The sequence below is a fragment of the Equus przewalskii genome, chromosome 2 (assembly GCF_037783145.1).
Source record: "Equus przewalskii isolate Varuska chromosome 2, EquPr2, whole genome shotgun sequence".
Lineage (NCBI taxonomy): Eukaryota > Metazoa > Chordata > Mammalia > Perissodactyla > Equidae > Equus > Equus przewalskii.
Window position 1 is genome coordinate 27,537,457 of NC_091832.1, and position 12,116 is coordinate 27,549,572.

General features: G+C 41.5%; 1 long non-coding RNA gene across 1 annotated transcript; it reads right to left on the reverse strand.

Annotated features, from left to right (window-relative positions):
• Positions 1 to 4,641: 4,641 nt before the first annotated feature.
• Positions 4,642 to 10,834, reverse strand: LOC139081955 (uncharacterized). The gene is made up of 3 exons (XR_011537495.1): positions 10,686 to 10,834; positions 7,108 to 7,160; positions 4,642 to 5,906 (listed from the first exon to the last, which is right to left on the reverse strand). It is a non-coding gene; the product is annotated as an uncharacterized lncRNA (long non-coding RNA).
• Between the last annotated feature and the right edge of the window lie 1,282 nt (positions 10,835 to 12,116).

Genomic DNA, 12,116 nt, shown 5'->3' on the forward strand with positions numbered 1-12,116 from the left:
ATGACTAAACTGGGGTGCCTAAGTTGTATACAACATCTCCTGATTGTTATTCTGGTCTAACAACCATCCAGGGCCAATGTCAGGAAGAGAGGGAATGTCTTAGAGGCTGGGAAGCTCCTATTTCTCAAGAGGCAACTTGATGTGGCAACCAGGGCCTGCGCTTCTGGAGTCCACATTATGCAGACTTTAGTTCAGATCCTGGCTCTGCTGCTCATTGTCCTTGTGACCTGGGGCAGGTGGCTTACCCTTGCTAGGGTTCAATTTCCTTATTCTATAAAACTCCCACTTTGCAAAATTGTCTTTTAGAGATAAAAGATGTAAATTTCCTGGAACATAGAAAACTCTCCATAAATTATTATTAGGATGCTGTGCCAAAGTCTGCCTCTTCCTCCCTTCCAAACCAGAATCGCCCCTCCTGAGCAGAGGGTTTATCACTCTGCCAGAAATGGTGAAAAGCAACCAGTACCACTGTCACAGACACGTGCCCCAGGCCCGTTGTATCATTGCTATTCTACTGATTACTGGATTCATTTCCTAATATTAGAAGAGAAAAAGATATTTTTAATCAAGGGTGTGGTAGGCCAAAAATTGGTCCCCAAAGATGTCCAGTTCCTAATCTCTGGAACCTATGAATGTTGCCTCATCTGGCAAAAGAGACTCTGTAGATGTGATTAAGTTAAAGATATTGAGATGGAGACGTTATCCAAGCGTGCCATAAATGTAATCATCAGCATCCTTATAAGACGGAGATAGAGGAAGATTTGATGACAAAAGAGGAGTAGGCAATGTGATGACAAAAGCAGAGATTGGGGTGATGTGATTCCAAGCCAGGGAACGAGAGCAGCCGCCAGAAGCTGGAGGAGACAAGGAATGAATTCTCCCCTGGAGACTCCAGAAGAAACCAGCTCTGCCAACACCTTGATTTTAGCCCCATTTTTTAAGACTCACTTCTGACTTCTGGCCTTCAGAACTGTAAGAGAATACAGTTCTGTTGTCTTAAGCCACTAAATTTGCGGTAATTTGTTACAGCAATAGAAACTAATCCAGGGCTGTGGTTCTTAAACTTCTCAATGAGAAGTTTAAGTGCCTTCTGGAATAATAATAATGTGATCACAACTAACCGTAGCGCTTGCTGCATGTCAGGCACCATTTTAAAGCATCTTACATATATTAATTCCTTTAATCCCCATATCAACCCTATAATGTAGATACTACTATTACCTATTTTAAGGTAAGAGAACTCAGGTACTGAGAGGTCTCTCCAGAGCCTATGCAGAACTCCCTAGAATGACATTTGAGACCCCTCATAATTATATTAGAACTCTTCTAGTTCCAAATGATTAAAAAGCCAACCTCTTGTAATTGAAGAGGATGGGTAAAGACTTCAGGCACATCTGGATCTAGAGACTCAAAAAGAATCATAAAGAAATTGGTCTCTCTCTCTCTAACTCTGTCTCGTCTCTGTCTGTCTCTCTGTCTCTCTCTTTAATCTCTAAACTTGACTTTCCTTTCTCTTAGCTTCCCTGGTGACACAGAGCTGCTTTTTTCCCAAGAGTCCCAACAAATGTGCTGGAGAGGATTCTCACTGGCCCAGCTTGGGTTCTATGTCCGTCTTTGTATACAGCACTGTTGTATTCTAATTGGCTAGACCAGACTCAATCACGTGCCCACATCGGGAGATATAAAGGTGGGGTCAGGCCCACCAGAACTATACAGAATGAGAGTAGGATAAGTGGATCTCTAAAGCAAAATAGGAGCATGCTGTTTCCAAAAGGTGTAAAGGAGGCTGGGTGGGTATTGACATCCTTTCCAGAATGTTCAGCCTGGTATTCAGTTTGTCCCCAACTTCATGACCATGGAGGTTGTTTATAACTCAGTATCCATTCTGATCAGTTGGTGCCTATGCCCTTCCGGTGTTTAACTATTTTGAACGTTACCCCTGCCCATTTCCACCAAACAAATAGTCTTGCCCCAATTTATTAACTTTTTCAGCCAAATCGTCTGTTCCTGCCCCCATAGGCACAGATCCTATGGCCCAACCCAGTGGTCTACTTCTCAGGACCTCACTCTGAAGGAAGAGTCTCACTGTCTACTTTCAAGCCTACCCAGCTTCAAAGACCACCAGTTCAACTGCCATTTCTTCCATGAAGCCTTCCTGATTGCCCCCATCTGGAATTGACCTCCTAACGCCCTGCTCCACTTGAATGCTCTTTATTGGCACCTCTCTCATTGTCTCTTTGCTTGGAATTAGATTTTTACCTGTCTTCACCTCCCCTATGAGACTAAGCTTGTTGAAGACAAGGACTGCATCTTATTCGCCTTCTATTTCCCAAAAGTCTGTCACAGTGATCCTCTGCCACTTAATTTGACATTGAACAAACCCTTTCACCTCTTTGAGCCTTGGTTTCTTCTATTGTAAAATAGGGATGATAATAGCCCTTACCTCACAATTTTTTGTGAAGACTGAAACACACACATACGTAATTTATTGAGCATACACTATGTGTGTCAGAGATGTGACATGCCTTTCAAAGGGCAAATACCTAGTGCTGGCAGACCTGGACTCAAATATCGTCTTCTAAATAGACTATGCTCCTAACCAGTGTTCCACACTGCCTCCCACATAAGAGAGGGACACAGCCAGACAGCGCCCAGCACACAGTAGGAGCACAGTGACTGTTGCGAAATGCTTGACTCTGTTGAACTGAATCAAACACCTCTTTGACTTCACTTTCCCCTGGACTGTGGTTTGCCCGTCTCCAGTTTATCCTGCCTGTGTCATCAGACCACGTGACACACACACCCCCTGGGGGCCCACTTAATTCTTGCTGACTTGGAATGTGTCTTCCCAGCACTCCTGTAAACTGGGAGGAGGCTTTGGGCTGTAAATCTTGGATCTGGGACAGCCCAAAGGTCTTTGTTTGCACTAACCCAGACAACAGCTGGAACTCCAACCAAAGGAGACGCTGCCTGGTGGGGGAGGGGGAATGTGTGAGCCTTCCCATCCTCCCCACACAGAGGAGTCCAAGGTCCAAGGCTGCAGGTCTCCTGTGTTGAACATACTCCTCACCCTTTGGTTGCGAAGGAATTTGTGGTGATAAAACCAGTTCTTCATTGCGAGCCCCCTCACCTCATAACAGCCTTACGGCTGGATATTTGGGAAAAGGACCATGGGGATCTGGATGCATCGAACCCATATTCCCGCTCCTGGAAACATTTTTCTCCAAAGTTATTTGTTTTCCATTTACCAAGAAGTTGATATGTGCCAAGTGTTCTACTGAACACATTATATGCATTATTTAATTCAGGATTTCTCAACCTCGGGACTATTAACTTTTTGGACTGGATAATTCTTTGCAGTAAGGTACTGTCCTGTGCACTGTAGGATGTTTAGCAGCATCTCTGGCCTCTACCCACTAGATGCCAGTAGCACCCTCCCATTTGTGACAACCAAAAAATGTCTCCAGACTTTGCCAAGTGTCCTGTGGCATAAAGTCATCCTAGAGTGAGAACCGCTGATTTAATTGAATATACTCCACAATATACTGTGGAGGCAGAAAACAGATTGTAAGATAGACTGTAGTTGACAGTCTAATATGTTGCCATTTTTTAGCATATTTAATCATAGAAGGAAGATCTAGAAGATAAATTCTACAAAAAAAAAAGCAGTACTTTCTTTTTTTTTTTTTGAGGAAGATTAGCCCTGAGCTAACATCTGCTGCCAATCCTCCTCTTTTTGCTGAGGAAGACTGGCCCTGAGCTAACATCCGTGCCCATCTTCCTCTAATTTATATGTGGAACGCCTGCCACAGCACGGCTTGGTGAGTGGTGCATAGGTCTGCACCCAGGATCTGAACCAGTGAACCCCAGGCTGCTGAAGTGGAATGTGGGAATGTAATCGCTGTGCCACAGGGCTGGCCCAGCAATACTTTCTAGGGTTGAATTATTAGCAATTTTTATTTTCTTATTTATGCTTATCTGTATTTTCTGATTTTTCTGTAGTGAATAGAAAATATCTCTTTATTTTTTCCTGTCTGGTTCCACAAAAGAGTGGAGTTTATTTACAGGAAATACATGTAATAAAATAGTGAAAAATACATTAAAAATTTAAATATCAGGGCCAGGATAGACATATAAATCAATGGAACAGATTAAAGAAATCAGAACTAGACTCACGTGTGTTCAGTCAATTGATTTTCAACAAACGTAATAAAATAATTAAATGGAGAAAGGATAATCTTTTCAACAGATGGTGCTGGAACAACTAGATATTTGAAGGAAAAAAATGAACCTCTACCATTACCTCACACTATAAACAAAAATAAACATGAAATGAATCATAGATCTAAATGTTAAAGATAAAATTTCTGGGGAAAAAACCCACAAGAGAACGTATCTGTGATCTTGGGTTTGGCAAAGATTCCTTAGGTAGATCACAAAAAACCCAAGTCATAAAAGAAAAAAAAATTGGTATATTGAACTCTATCACAATTAAATTCTGCTCTTCTAAAGAATGGAAAGGTAAGCCACAGTCTGGTAGAAAACATTTGCAATTCATACATCTAACAAAGAACCAATCTAGAATATCAAGAATATATAAAGAACTCTTACTACTTAATCATAAAGAAACAAATAACCCAATAAAGAAAATCAGCCAAAGATTTAAAAAGACACTTCAACAGATATATAAAATATACAAATGGCCAATAAGTACAAGAAAAGATGCTCAACATCATTAGTCATCACAGAAATACAAATTAAAAATCTTGAGATACCACACACATCTGTGAAAATGGCTGAAGTTTAAAAGCCTGACAATACCAAGTGTCAACAAGGATGCAGAGCAAGTGGAACTCTTATATGTTGCTGGTGGGACTACAAAATGGTACAGCCACTTTGGAAAATGATTTGGAAATTTCTTATAAAATTGAATATATGCTTACTATGTGTCCCAAAAATTTCAGTCCTATGTTTTTACCCAAGAGAAATGAAAACCTATGCCCACACTAATAGCAGCTTTATGTGTAAGAGCCAAAATTGCAAACTCAAATGTCCCTCAACTGTTGAATGGCTAAACAAATTGTGATACATCCATACAATAGTATTCTACTCGGTGACAAAGAGGAATGAACTACTGATATACACAACAACATGGTGAATCTCAAAAGCATTAGGCTAACTGAAAGAAGCCAGCCACAAAAGATTACACAATGAATACTTCCATTTATATGAAATACTAGAAAAGTCATAACTATAGTGACAAAGCAGATCTGTGGTTGCTATGGGTTGGGGTTGGGGGATAGGACAGATAGTAAAGGAACCCAAAGAAATTTTGAGGGGAGATTAAAATATCTCATATGGTCATGTGGTGATGGTTACATGACTATAGACATTGGTCAAAATTCAATGAACTGTACACTTAAAATGGGTAAATTTTGCTAACGCACAAAATGAGGTTCTTTTGCCCAATGCACATAAATAAGCCAATTAATTACAGCATGAGCCTTTGGGAAAGAAAACAGCTTTATTCTGTCAGATCAATCTTCAGGGAGACAGGGGGCATATGCCCTCAGATCTGTCTCCTCAATTCAGGATTTGGGGTGTAATTTAAGAGGTTAGGGAGAACAGGCCAGCATGCAGAAATGCTAGCGGGAGAGGTTTTGCTTGGTGGGTTTCAAGCATTTATGGTAAGCTTCTAAACTTTCAAGATAAGGTCGGGAAGGATTTTGACACAGATCTTCCTGAATGATGGACCCCTTGCTTCTGATAAGAGTCTGACTTTTTAAGTTCCAGTCATGTCCTGGTCCTTTTGTTCCATTTGGGGGGAGAATCCTTGGTTCTGCGGTCATTTCAGGTCAAGATTTCTTCTTCCATGCATGCTCTGGCTATGTGACAATGCAAATTTTCTGAAAGACAATTTCTTAATCACTCTTTTGATAAAATAGCGTCAGTGAAACTGGTCCTGGAGGACCAGCAGTTATAATTTTATTGTATGCAAATTATACCTCAATTAGGCTCACTTTAAAAATTTTGAGGCCATGACCTATTCAAATGGCTAAAATGAAAAAGACCGACTATACCAAGTGTTGAAGAGGCTGTGGAGCAACTGATAGTCTTGAACATTGTTGGTAAGTGTGTAAAATGGTACAACCAGTTTAGAAAACGTATTGGTAGTTTTTGTGAAGTTAAACATATATTTGCCATATAAACCAGCAATTCTACCCCTGTTTACCCAAGAGAAAGCAAATATGTGTCCACAAAATGACTTATGACTGAATATTCATAGCAGCTTAATTTAAATAGTTCCAAACTGGAAACAAGCCAAATGTTCACTAACTGGTGAAAAGAGGAGTGGCTTGTGATATATTCATACACTGAAATAGCACCCAGCTATAAAAAAGGAATGACCTACTGATATAGGAAACTCATGAATAAACCTTAAAAACATCATGCTAAGCCAAAGAAACCATATACACTGTATAATTCCATTTATGTGAAACTATGTAAACCAGTACATACTGTATAATTCCATTTATGTGAAATTATAGAACAGGCAAAACTAATCTGTACTTGAATGCAAAACTAAAAAGATGTCAAAATGGATCCATCGAAGATATTTATGCAGGAGAGTTATATATATAAGGCTGTTTTTCAGGAGATGACTACAAACTTGTTTGACATGGTTAGAACAATGAGAAGATAATTTTGTTTTCTTTTTCTTTTTCTTTTTAAATTTATTTATTTTTTAATTTTTATTTTTTTCAGTTGTACCTCATATTTCAAATTCTGGATACATTACATCATGTTCACCACCTGAACACTAATTATAGTGCATCCCCTCACATGTGACCCTAATCACCCCTTTTGCCTTCCCCCTTCCCCCAATTTTGTTTTCCTTCTCATATAATTTGTTGATTTTTCACATTTTAAAAAGTAATAAAAAAAAGAGTTGCTATAATTTAACCAAATAACATGGTCCAGGTATTAAGTTTCACCATTAACTATCTTAAGTTTAGATTAAACACTTCTCTTACTTATTTACTTTTTCTCTGTTTGACATAATGATTGTCTGCCTAGTCAGCAAGAGATCCCAAAATAGAACTTTACCATTTCTTCCTTAAGTCGACATCTCTTTGAAATTTCAGAATCATTCTTAATTTCTGTATTACAGAATAAAAGGAAGAAATCAGAAAAATTGTATAATGACTATTGATCCGTCATTCTTTTAAAATGCCTTTTTCAAAGAAATATTTAAATTAAATTTCAAATATTGCCTTATAGGTAAGCCATCATCTCTCAAGAAGCAATCGGGTTATCCACATACCTTTTTTAGCTGTAGTATAGTTTTTATCAGCGGTTAAACTGTCTTCACTGAATGGACAAACTATGATTATTATTAATCCCTTTCTCCCATTAGTTATTGTCAGTTCATCTAATGACTGCTAAATCCATTAGCAAATGCCCTAGAATGAAAATATTGTCTTAAGCCGAGTGAAATAATACATTTTGTTGCATTTATATTTTTGTTCTAATTTTTGAATGCAAAACTTTGTGATTTGCTAATAACAAAATGAGTGATTAAGAACAACAAACCTGTAGTGACAGAAAGCAGAAGGTGGTTGTCTGAGGGACACAAGAAAGGGGGTTTGGGGATTCACCGCAAAGGGCCACAAGGGAATTTCATTTGGGTGGTAGTTGTACGAGTGTGTACTTTCGTCAAAACTCATGGAACTGTGTGCATTTAAAACGTGTGCATTTTATTGGATGCAAATTATACTTCCATAAGTTTGATTTGAAAGGAAAAACAAATCAGGGTAGGGAAATGCAAATTAGAGGAGAATATCAACCTCTGGGGGGAAAAGTAAAACTCAGAGGCTGGAGGGTCTTGCTTTGGTTGGTCTGTGACTTTGGCACTGAGTTTTGTTTCCCCAAAATCTTACCTATCTTCAAGGCCTAGCTGAAATGCCATGGCTTCTAGGAAATTTCCATGGTTTCCCCAGCCCACAGCGATTTGTCTTTGAAGTCAATGTTGATTCTGTATATTAGTATAAAAAGATCCTCCATAAACACGTATAGTGCTTTTATTTTATTAAATGCTTCCAGCCCATTATGTCAGCTGATTCTCGCTTTAACTACTAGTCAGGGCAAGGATTATTCTGGCCATTTTAGAGATAGGCTAAGGCTCAGGGAAGTACCTTACAAGCCACAAGTTGGAACAGAGCCTGGACTAGTACTTGGGCCTCCGGTGCTCCTTTCCTTGGAAGGCGGTAGAGTGATGGGTGGAAAGAGCATTGGCCAAGGAATCTAGAACTCTGGCTAATTTGTTTGGGAAGTCCCTGGGCAATATTAATATTGCTAGACCTCAGCTTCCACAGCTGTAAGATGGGTAAAATCCCTGCTCCGCCTGTGTCCCAGGGTTGTGATTAGGGTGGTGTAGAGCAGTCCCTGATGATAAATAAGTGATCAGTAAATATTTATGCAATTAACAAACATTTATTGAACACTTACTCTAGCACTATGGTAGACATTGGGGATGCAACAGTGAACAGGGAGACAGGCAAGAAACAACAAAGATTATGAAAGGTTCAAAGGGAAAAGAAATGAGAGGGAGTGGAGTGAGGCTGAGAAAAAGAAATGAGAGAGAGTGAGTTAGGAATCAGATCAGAACTCTGATGAAATGATATTGAAGGTGAGAACTGAAGGTTTAGGAGCTAGACCCACACAGGTCTGGGAGAAGGGCACTCTAGGTCGTGGGAACTCTATATTACCTTGCATCTCACAGCTCCATTTCACAGATGAGGAAACTGAGGCTATGAGTTTAAGAAAATGACATTGGCCCAATCTCTGACTTTCACTGAAGGAAGGAATGAAATTACACAGGCATTCTATAAACATTTTCTCATTTGATCCTGACAACAATAAACTTTTGATGGTAACGTTCTCATTTTACAGACGAGGAAATTAAAGAAAGTTATCAAAGGTCATAGAGGTACTTCGGTCTGTTTATTTATACTCTGCCTCATTCCAGATGAACTTGCACTCAGATTTGAGCCTCATCTGTCTGGTTCCAAAGTCCAAGCTCTTTGCCCGCCACACTAGACTGATGCTGAACGTCTGAGAGCTGGCGATGTAACAGCCAGACAGACAGACAGAGACACCCAGAGCAGAGGCCGAGTCTGAAGCGTGGGGAGGCTATTATTTCTGGAACACCCCCTCCTGGGCCTAGCACCAGACCAGGATCCTCATGGATACAAACATACATTCCACATCTATTTTATTTTATTTATTCAGTTCTGGAGATAGAGCAGTGAGCTTGCAGACAAAAGCCTCTTCCTGCACGGGGCTGGCAATTAAATGGGGAATTGAGTGAGCCACACAAATGATTATAATAGTAGACAGAAAACAAAATGGAAAAATAGAAGCTCTTGGTAAGCTTGGGTCAAAGAAGGAAGATGTGTACTTGGGGTGGGGATGGGAGCCAGAGAAACCTTTTCACATGAGGGAACTTTTGAGTCTAGTTTCAGTTGTGCCCATCTGTAAAATGGAGATAATGATAGGCTCTACTATATAGGGCTGTTGTGAGGATTAAATGAGGTCATGCCTGTGAACTATTTAGGGGAGTACCTGGTACCTAGGAAGTCCTAAATAAGTCTTACTACCTTCTCCACGCCTTCTTGTAATAAATATTATCTAGTGTCTTAGTTTGGGCTGCTATAATAAAAAGACCTTAGACGGAGTGGCTTAAACAGTGGACATTTCTTTCTCACAGTTCTGGAGGCTGGGAAGTCCAAGATCGTTACCAGCCAGTTGGGTTCCTGATGAGAGCCTCGTCCTGGTTGTCTCACATGGTGGGGAGAGAGAGAGAGGAAAGCAAGCTGTCCCGTCTCTTCTTATAAGGGCACTAATCCCAACATGAGGGATCCACACTCCTGACCTAATCACCTCCCAAAGGCCCCACCTCCAAACACCAAGACACTGGGGATTAGGCTTTCAACATATGAATTTGAGGAAGACACAAACATTCAGTCCATAGCATATAGTTTGTAATAAACAACAAAATCTCCTTTGAAGACTTCCCATTGCCCATGGTATAAAGTCCAAAATTCTCAACATGCCCTGTAAGGCCATGCCAGACCTCCCCTGGGCTTCCTTCTTGGCCTCACCCTTCCTCACGTTCTCTCCGCTCCCTCTGGCCCTACCAGGCTGCCTTCCCTGTCCTGCTTCAAAGCTTCTCCCATGCTGTCTCCTTTGCCAGAAATCTTTGTTCACACTCCTTTCTCCCCTCCCATCCTTGGCCAGTCCTTTCTCATCCTTCAGGTCCAGGGTGTTCCTCTGGGAACTCCCACATTGAGAGGGAGGACTGTCTGAGTCCTGGACTGTCTGTCTCATTCATTGCTGCAGTGCCAGCATCCAACAGTGTCTGGGACAGAGTAAGCACTTGATAATGTTGACACAGACAGAAAAAAAGAGGTTCCTCCTTGAAATGTGAGTTTAGATCCCCAGAATTGGGACAGAAGCTCAAGGCTCCCCGCAACAGGAACCACTAGTGAGGTCAGAGGTGATTCAGACATGAGGGGAAAGAATTTCTGCTGCTATAACCAGCTGCGACATGGTTTTTCTCAGGACAGGGGCATCACACACAAGCAGACTTGAGAAAAGACAGAGCACTCAGGCAGTGAACTTACTCTTCTCCCCAGAGAGGTGGAGTGACTTGCCCAAGGTCTCCAGCCACGGGAGAGGGGATGGGAGTGAGAACCTCTTCTGCTCCTTCCAGCATGGCAGCTGTTGCCTCCCACCTCAGGAAGAGAAAGTCGAGACAGGAAATTGTAAGACTGACACAGGATGGTGACAGACTATGAAGAGGACCTAAAGGTTCAGGCTTGTGAGACCTCAAGCAAGTCATTTCCCATCTCTGGTCTTTATTTTCACCATCTGTGATAAGAGAGTGTCTTGGGTCACATACCTTCGCAAGCAGACTCTGGGATGGAAATTTGAATACAGGAGGTTTAGTGGGGATCAATATCATAGGAGAGTGAGAAGCAGCAGGACTGGGCAGAAGAAATTGGGCTGCAGTGCTGGCCTCGGGTGATCCTAAAGGGAGCGCTATATGAGATAATCCTTCAGAGTTGTTTCCAATGGAGGCAAAGGGGCCAGGCCTTTGTATGCTCCTCTCCCATTAACCAGTTGTTGGAGGCAGACTGCCTGGAGGGGGCATAACCGTGAGCTAGGTAACTCCCTTCCACCCAGGGCCATTCCCAGAGAGGGACTCAGTTGAGATCCCTCCCAGTGGAGTGGGGTGTGTGGCAGGAATGCATGCCACAGTCTGGGTTGCACACCACAACATCCTTTATAGAGGAATGTAGATTAGCAGTTTTCTAACTCCGTTCCACGGCTTCCTCAGGTTCGAAGAAGGTGCTTCAGTGGGTGAGAAACTGCTTGTCTTGGATGTGTTTTAGCTTCTGCAAAAGTCCGACATATTCCTTGGAAGAATAAGCTTTGCTGCTAGGTTATAAATGCTCTTATAGCCCTTCATGTTTCTCCTTTGAGGTGCCAATCACAATTATAATTTAAATAATTAGTTGTGTAACGATCTAATGTTGTCTCCTCCATTAGACAATAAACTCCAAGAGGACAGGAACCATGCCTGTCTTGTTCACTGCCCTGCGTCCAGGGCATGTTACATATGAGGTGCACAACACCTGTGGAATGAATGATCTTGCCATCAGAACACCAGAGAAGCTGCGAAAGATGCAAATTTCTCACCTCTACCTCCAACCACTGGTCCTCTAGGCACAAAAAGTTCATGAACCACTTCTCCATTCCACCTGTCCTAGGGCTCGAGTGAATGTTTGAAACCTGCTGGAGAGGACTCACTCAGCCCGTTTCTACCCACTCAAACCAAGCATGTCCTCAAAGCATGGCTTCAAAAGCCAAAGAAAAGAATCAAGCCACCAGCAACCTTCTGTAAACTCCTGCCCGGGTCCTGGAATGCAGGCTGCAGACGTCTAGAAAATAGATTCGCCAGACTCTGTCTCGAGCCAAGAGTTTTCAATTCCACATACAAATGGACTTGAACATGATGAGAGAAAAAAAAACCAGACTGAGGGCAAAGGGAC